The following is an 8,841-nucleotide window of genomic DNA, read 5'->3' as shown; positions in this document are numbered from 1 at the left end:
GGCCTTACTCTAGGGAGACTCCGATAGGCATTACAGGCTTCCTGTCTCCTACAATGCACAGCCACATGACTGTTTATACACAGAACATTCATATTCATCTACTTATTATTCATGAAAATTTTAACATTTATTGAGGAATTATCAAAATGGGAATAATTATAATAATAAGTTTATACTTATGATATATTACCCAAAAAATTACATTCATTCTGATGTTATCAAATTAATAAACGAATTAGTAATGACAATAATGTTTATAATGCATATTGAGCATGATAATGACTGTATCTATTGAATACAATAAGGAAAAAAAGTTCAATGTATGTCTGTCTTTGCTATAAGGATGTGTCTGTCTCTCTCTGTATCTGTCTCTCTCTGTCTCTCTCTCTCTCTCTCTCTCTCTCTCCAATTTCAACAGTCAATTAGTTAGAAAAATAAGTCATAAGTAGGAAGCCATTAGGAAGAAAATGACTTCTTAGTATATCCTCTGCAAACAAAACCAACAAACAAGGAAACAAAAACACTCATTATTCTATGTTCTTGGGTAAACAGTCTCAGCAAACAGAGTCATCTTGTACTGAACATTTACATGACAGCTTTGTTGTGATATATTAACAGAGTATTAATCTATAAACAAATCCACAAGGGCCGTGATGAGGGTTCGAATCTACGTCCGAGAGGATCCCAGACTCGCCTAAATTGTCTGTGCTACGACATGGTTAAAAGATCCGTGTGAGGTTGGTTGAACTCCCGGTAGCAATTCTTTTAACTATGTCGTAGCACAGTCGATTAAGGCGCGTCTGGGATCCTCTCGAACGTAGGTTCGAATCCTCATCACACCCCTTGTGGATATGTTCATTTTGATGCATCACGATATTGTGATTTCTGTGTGTAATAATCTATGTTGTAAATTTCACGAAGAAAATATTCCCTCTGTATTACTATATACAATCATTCCTTTCTCCAGTGTTCTTACTACACAAAGCCTTCCAAGGCTCTGTACTTTACTCGCACTCAGCAAAGACTATTTTCCTAAAACCCTGAACAGGTAAAAAACACAACGAAACCACACCTATATTTTTGTTAACCACCTAAACGATTAACCAAAGTCCCCAAAAATGCGCACTAATATTTTCACCTCGAGACCGTGAAGTACATACACTTAACGTGCCTTCACAATATATATATATTGAAGTTTAAAGGGATATACTACAAATTGGTTGAATAGTGGGGACTTGGGACACACAGAGGAAGTCCTCGAGAGTGCTCTGAGCTTACGTCGAGGCAAACGTATTCAGTGTAATGGCCACTATGTGACTTAGATGGAAACCAGGACTTCCTTAGGAATGGCAGAGGTTCAGGGGACTAAACAAATTCCTTCTACTGGTACTCAGACTCAAGAATGTGTATGGCAAGTATTTGTTTTTATATATTACATTGAATTTTATAGTTGGGTATTGTCCATTATTAACTTCATATATATTAGTTATTATTATTGTTTATTTGGTTTTTAATTTGTTATTTATAAATATATTGGAAAGACGCATTAATGGGAGTAGATGGAAAGACACTCCTAGTAAGCTTTTGGGTCATGTTTCCTTTCACCAGATGCAACTGTTCACCACGCAGTATATAAATATCTGGGAGTTATCCAGCTGAATTAGGTTTACATCCTGGGAATATTTAGAATGCTTGTCTAGTAGGTATGATAGAGAATATGTGCTAGGAGTCAATTCATGAACTGCTTAGGCAGGCGGGATACAAGAGCTGTAAGCTCGATCTTGACAATCACATATAGGTGAAGACAAATATATGATCACAAGCAAAGATAGAATAGACAAACCACAGAAGACAGGTAGACAAAGTAGCGTTATTCATAGCTAGGAATAGAAGAACGAGGAGTCATAGATTTAAATGTAAATATTTTAATTTGGGTAAACATTTAAAGCGTGAGAAATGAGTCGGTACATTAATCTAAGAACGTAGAGAAGGCGGTGCTACAAACCTAGCTTCAACCCTGCAAGCACATATTGGTGTACATAGAGGTGAATACATACATACACACACATCTGCACATCACTCTTCAGATCACACTGCCCTTTTTTTTTTGTTAACTAACTGAAGGTGTTCATGTAAACCTCAGGGAGTTAGTTTATTCTGTAAGGTGACCTAAACAACATGAACGAAGCTGACAACGATACAAATAGCTGCAGAAGAAAACAACTGCATCCCTAAAAGCAACAAGTTGATTTGCAATGAGGTGAACATGGAAAAGTGTGAGTAATATTTTTATCTGTTTCTGCCTATGTCCCTATCTTTGTCTGTGTTGGTCTCTCTCTCTTTTTCTCATCATATCATTCAATCCCGTATTTCTCTATATACATTGGCATCTCTCATCTTATCTGCGATTCTAATATAGTATTTCTTTTCCTCCCTCCATATTTTCCTCTTACCTTGAGCCTCTCTCACTACACTCCTCATGTCCCTAAACTCAAGAATGCCTAACAAGTTACTTGACCTTAAAGTGGATTTCGTAAAACTGGTTTTCGATCTTGTTGAGATATTGAGGTTCGATGTCTCTCAGGCCATTACTGATGATGTGGATGGTTTTGGACCTTTCACCGTGGTGTTACATGTATTTGCTCTGTTAGGCAACTATTCAAATTTTCTTGTTTTTGATGTTTTATATTCAGCAACTCGGAACTAATAGTTCCAAGCAACACGGGCTATGGTGAACCCTTCGTACTTACCTGGCACAGGAGATGTGCGTGTGCCAATTTTCTTGGTGTCCCTTGAGCTCTCTGTTGTTTCTTAACAAGTTGGGTTAGTGACTGGGTTATTCATCGACCATGAATGCAGTTTCGCTTGACTTGCTAAATCTCCCTCTTGTGTATAAAGGATGAATGAGAAGCTAAAAGTGTGTTATCTTCTAAGGATGAATCTTGTGACCATGTTGGGTCACAGAGTCTTATCCCTTCCGGTTAGTGTCTTCATGTTGTAGAAAAGAGTTTAAATATAAAATATAATCGAATAGTTAGATAGCTGTGTTAACGCAACACAGAGGCAAGATGGTTGTGCAAGCCTAATACAGATGTTAGATGGACGTGTTTGACACATTTGTCATATGACTATGTTTATAGAGCACCAATGTCAATGTTAAGGCGATAACAATGATTTTTTATTCAATCAAATCATGGAGTTTCTTGGTCATGTTTTGGGGTGTTAATGTATTTTTTGTTCTGAAACCTAAGGTACGACACTCTGGGGTATTACAGGCGTGGGTTACGTAGTGCTGAATGATTGAATTCCGCAAATATACAAGAGCGAAAGGATGGATGTGAGGTGGGAATGGAGTGGGTATAGGGAAGGGGGGAATGGATGAAGGAAGAACAGTGGGTGTAGGGAGGAAGAGGAAAGTGAAGCAGGTTATAAGAAGAAGGGGTGAATGAGCGGAAAGCTTGCGTCTAGAGAACAAGAGGATCGCTGTGGAGGGGTTAAGAGAGAGAGAAGTGAATTGAGAACGTGTGTGACAAGGAACGAGAGAGAGAGGAGAGGTACTTAAAGGAAATTCTAGGCAAGGAATGTGGGTGAGGAGAAAGTTGCCACTGAAAGATAATGGGAAGAAAATTCAGGCATGTATTAATTAGAAGTGTATTAGAGAGAGACAGTGAGAGGACTGTGTTTAGACCCCACCGTTATAGATGTACAGTGATACTGTGAAACATCGACATAATGATTCAGGGAAAACAGTGAGACGTGGGGTAAATCACTAATGCAGTGATATCATTGCCTGCAAACATTGCTTATTGCTAAATCACGATTAGGTGATCTGAACGAACATATATCGAAAGTTATGGGTGTGTTTTTGTGTGTGTAACTATATATCCTATATTCTTTCGTATCGCTCTCTCATACAGTGATTGTCAGTTTTAAGCTACTTTGAAGGGGTTAATACTTACCGCATTGCTCGTTGAAAATTATTATACATTTTGGAACGTACAGGACATTTAGAGTTCAACATTACAATATACAGTGACTTCATCTACAGTGAGCTGAGTAATACCCTCTACAGTGACCTCTACAGTGTCTGACAAAAATAAATATGAATTTCAAGTAGAAGTCCACAAATTTCATAAAAATCTCAAAGTCAGTGTTTTTTCCAATGCGACGCTCTTCCCCCTCCCTTGCTTCCCCACCACCCTTCCCCCTCTCTTGTTTCCCCACCACCCTTCCCCCTCCGTCACCCCCTCGAGTCGTTCCACAGTCGTGACTCTTGAAGCTATTGATGAAGGTTTTCTGTCCTCGTAACTTGTGGTTTAGTGGACAGTCTTCTTAAAATTATATCCCAGAAGTCCTCCCATGCCACATTCTCCCAGCCAACCAACCTCCCAGCCAGTCATCCAACCAGCCTCTCAGCCAGTCATCCAACCAGCCTCCCAGCCAGCCGGTCAGCCTGGTTGGCTGACCGACTGCCAATCAGCCTCCCTGCCAATCAGCCACCAGTCAACCAGCTTCCCAGTCAACCAATTGGATAATTAGACAGTAGAATTTTGTAATGTGGAATGTGGACAAACCAGATTTTTATTTTATTTGAATTACTAATAAAACCTAACCCAACCCAACCATCCTAGACCAAATACACAGACTTAGGCCTAATTAGTACATATATATATGCTTTACTTAGGCCTCGGAACATTTAAGTTTAGTTTTAGCTTTATTTTTTTGTGGGGGGACTATATACAGCGAATAGTACCAAATTATACTATCTACTTGTCCATTACGTCAAACTATGTACGGTTGTCGACATAGTTATAAGAAGTATAATCTAAACAGGAGGACGAGTTGGTAATTTGTGATTTATAGCATCCAAGGGAGTCGACGATGGTAATAACATTGAGTGTGTTGTCAAGCTGACGTTCAAACAAGGTCTTCACATAGGTGTAAGAGTGAACTTTGTTAGTTCACTCTTAGGTGGAGGTGGGTTTGTATGGAGGGTATGTGGAGGGGACCTGGCATGAAGGGGGATTTTAGAGTATGTGGAGGGGGGGGGGGTGCCTCACTTGAAGGGTGGTGTGAGGAAACAGGAGATACAAAGAGGGACGAGCTGGGGAGTGGGGTATTAATATGATTATTGCTGTTTTGTGCTGTGGCTATATATTACCTACTTCCCCCCTATTCCCCTCACTCCTCCTCCTCACCTAACCTCTCTCCAACTCCCCTACCAACTTCACTCTCGGTCCCCCCCCCCTCCCCCCTCCCCCACAATTTTCAGGCTCAAGATGAGATTAACTCATATTAATCCCCCCGTGCAATGGATGTTACATATGCAATATGCTCGCGAAGGTAAAATTTGCATACTACTCTAGAAATAGTTCTAAAAAGTAGAAAAGTCTATGTCAGATCATTCGCGAAGTTGTTTCTAGGAACCCACATTATATCATAAACCCAGTACCCAAAACACCTCACATACATCGTCCCTTTCATCCACACCTCCCGGCCGACACTCTACCCCCTCGCATACCGCAATCCGCACTTTCGACTCATGTAAACACGTCACATGCCGCACCACACTCACCCTACAGCCCTAACACACCACACTCACACCAACGCCAAACCACACATCACATCACACATATGAAACCCTCCCTCTTCCTCCCCTCCACCATCCGACACCTGACGTTCAACGCACCCAACGACACGTCTATCAATAAACTGAGACAACGCGAATACCAAAGAGCAGGGTGAGGGAGAGTGAGAAACGGAGGAGAGGGAATATATGTTTGTGTGTCAGAGAGAGAATGAGGAAGAGGAGTAAGAGAGAGTTGGTAACCTTGCATGGTAGAGGAGAGGGAGATTCAGCTTTTGACGTGGTGAGAGAGAGTGAGAGGGAGACAGAAGGTGAGAGAGAGTGAGAGGGAGACAGAAGGTGAGAAAGAAGTGGTAGAGGTTCTTTTGACCGTTGTGCAGGTGTTAGTGATGAACAGTTCAGTGAGGTCTGCTGCTCTAGGGGAGGTGATGAACACTATACAGTGATGAGTTGTGTTCTCTCGTGGCCTGAGATGCACTGCCCAGAGTAAGATCAATAAAACAATCAATGATGGAGAGGGTTTTCGTTTTATTGTAGCTTACGACCATGAAGCTAATGATTATTGTATGTCATCTTTCCCCTCTCCCTCCCTCCTCTCTCTCTCTCTCTCTCTCTCTCTCTCTCTCTCTCTCTCTCTCTCTCTCTCTCTCTCTCTCTCTCTCTCTCTCTCTCTCTCTTTCTCTCTCTCTCTCTCTCTCTCTCTCTCTCTCTCTCTCTCTCTCTCTCTCTCTCTCTCTCTCTCTCTCTCTCTCTCTCTCTCTCTCTCTCAGGCAGCTGCATATATTGTCTACGACTCATTAAACTCACTTAATCTCCTAGACTGCAATGATTTACGTTTTGTAGTGATGTCAACGATATGCTAATTTGAGTCACACTTACTCTTTTATTTTTATATTTTGTAAAATTTTTGTTATTTTTTTTGGTTAGTATATTCTCTAAATTAGTAATTGTCAATTGTATTTATCATGAGAAATAATTCTTAGAAACTGACGCTATAACAAGTTGTAAGTTCAGTTCAAGTGCAAACAGTTCAAACAAGTTCAGCTGATTCTGGGTCTTCTGCAGCTGCTCCGACTGTTATGAATACCTTTACTACTAAACTACTACTACTACTATTACTACTACTACGATTACTACCACTACTACTAATAAAGTAGCAGTGCTTAAACAAAGTTCCAATTGATACTTATCGATCAAATTCGTCTGTTATTTTGGGTGAACCATGAGCTCTCCTATCTTCTCTTCCTGGGATGCTTATCTCTGGAGATATCTACCTTCCTTCCAGTGGTATCTACCTTCCTCCCGTGATATCTACCTCTCTGCTGAGGATACATGCCTACCTCCCGAGGTTCATAACTTCCTCCTGAGGTCCCTACCTCCATCCTTACATGCCTACCTTCATTCCAAGGTACCTGGCGAAGAACCTATCTTCGTCAACACCCCCACACACCAGTACCATCTATCCTCTCATAAGGCTAGACAAACAAACCCTTGTATAAACGGGTTGGCGTCCTCCATTACTCTCTCTGGGCTGTGCTCTTCCGCGCCGGGCAAAGACAATTGCGAGTTTTTATGGTGTCGGTGTTGTCTTTACCTTCACCAGAATGCATTCCATCGGAGATCATGCGTCTTGTTGTTTCTTTCCTTCCCCTACCACTTCCCTACTCCTCGCCTCCCTCCCTACCACTCTCCCCTACTCCCAGCTATTCCCTTTCCTTCCATACTCTCCGGTCTAACCTTTCCCTTATACTACCCCTTCTCTATCACCATCTCTTCTCACTAGCTCTCGTTTCCTCTCAAGACAAAGGAGGAAGAGCCAGATAATTCAGGACAAGTCAACAAAACATCTTGGAACAAGGTGGGAGGAAGCCAAACAAAATAATTGATCTTCTTTTCAAAATAATTCAAAAGAAGACATGAAGATATATCAGGAGACCCGAGGACGAAGCATTAAACCCGTGGACAATGTCGGAGGATGACCTATTGAGGACGAGACACAGAACGCCTGAGGATAACGCGTTCTGAACCAAACAACTGAAGACAAAGTGCATTAAAAAGCAGGTTTCCGGTGACCACGGCGCGCCTGCTCGCACGCATTCACGCACATGGACTGAAGCTGTTACGGTGCTTAATGGCTGAAGAGGAATGTTTGGCGACTCAGCGTGGCTTGTGTGTTCCTCGCGGAAGGGGAGGGAGGATAAATTAATGGGAAGTGGGAAAGGAAGAGGGAAGTAGGAGGAAGGAAAATGAAAGGGTAAAGTTAAATTAATAAAGAATAATGTTGTTTTATCTTTACATACAAAATTATACTTTCTGGGACTTTTTAATAGAAATTTATTTCTATAAACCATCGAAATTTAATATATATTTTAAGCATAATTTTTGGCTAAGCAATTTTCTGACGATGGAATCTGCGAAATATTCATAAGTGAGGAAAATGATTAAAGATATCATTTTTTCCTGTGCTATCTGGTCCTCGATCAGGCCTCCTGGTCGAGGATCGAGCCGCGGGGACGTTGAGCCCCGAAATCATTGCACGGTAAAATCATCACAAGGTGCTGCTGATCCACGTAGAAGTTTATGCAAAGATATACGGAGGAATAATAATTTTTTTCTATATATAGAACAATGACTCAAGTATTTCCAATGATGTGCAACTTTTACGCTATATTAGCAGAGCAACGAAGTTTTTATGTATAATTTGGGGTGAAAATATAGACTTGAAGCAGTAAAATAGGTACCTGGGTGTTAGTCAGCTGTCACGGGCTGCTTCCTGGGGGTGGAGGCCTGGTCGAGGACCGGGCCGCGGGGACACTAAAAAAGCCCCGAAATCATCTCAAGATAACCTCAAGATTGAAGCAGTATATTAGAGGCGCTATGCAGTTTTAATATACTCTTAAGTTTGCGTACGTTATTTTGACACAATGGCAGGGTGACTATATGCAGTCTCGAGACAATAATAATTAATATATGTAGTTTCAGGCAGGAGCCCTAAGCAGCCGTAATGCACAAAAGGACGCAATGCAGTTTTGACGCACACACAGATGCATTGCAGTTTTGATCCACATAACGACCCAATGTGGTTTTGATGCACAAAAGGATTTAATGCAGGGCTTGGAACACTCTGCAATCTTGATGCAATGACTCGCGAGATGCATTGATGTCAGCTATGCAATACCGAGGCAGCTACAGTCACGCGTTACCTCAGAGCGTGGCGCGCCACACTACGTGAGCTACGTGGCGACACTCCAACA

Source organism: Procambarus clarkii, chromosome 64 (assembly GCF_040958095.1).
Source record: "Procambarus clarkii isolate CNS0578487 chromosome 64, FALCON_Pclarkii_2.0, whole genome shotgun sequence".
Taxonomy (NCBI): Eukaryota; Metazoa; Arthropoda; class Malacostraca; order Decapoda; family Cambaridae; genus Procambarus; species Procambarus clarkii.
Note: the sequence above shows the minus strand (reverse complement) of the source record.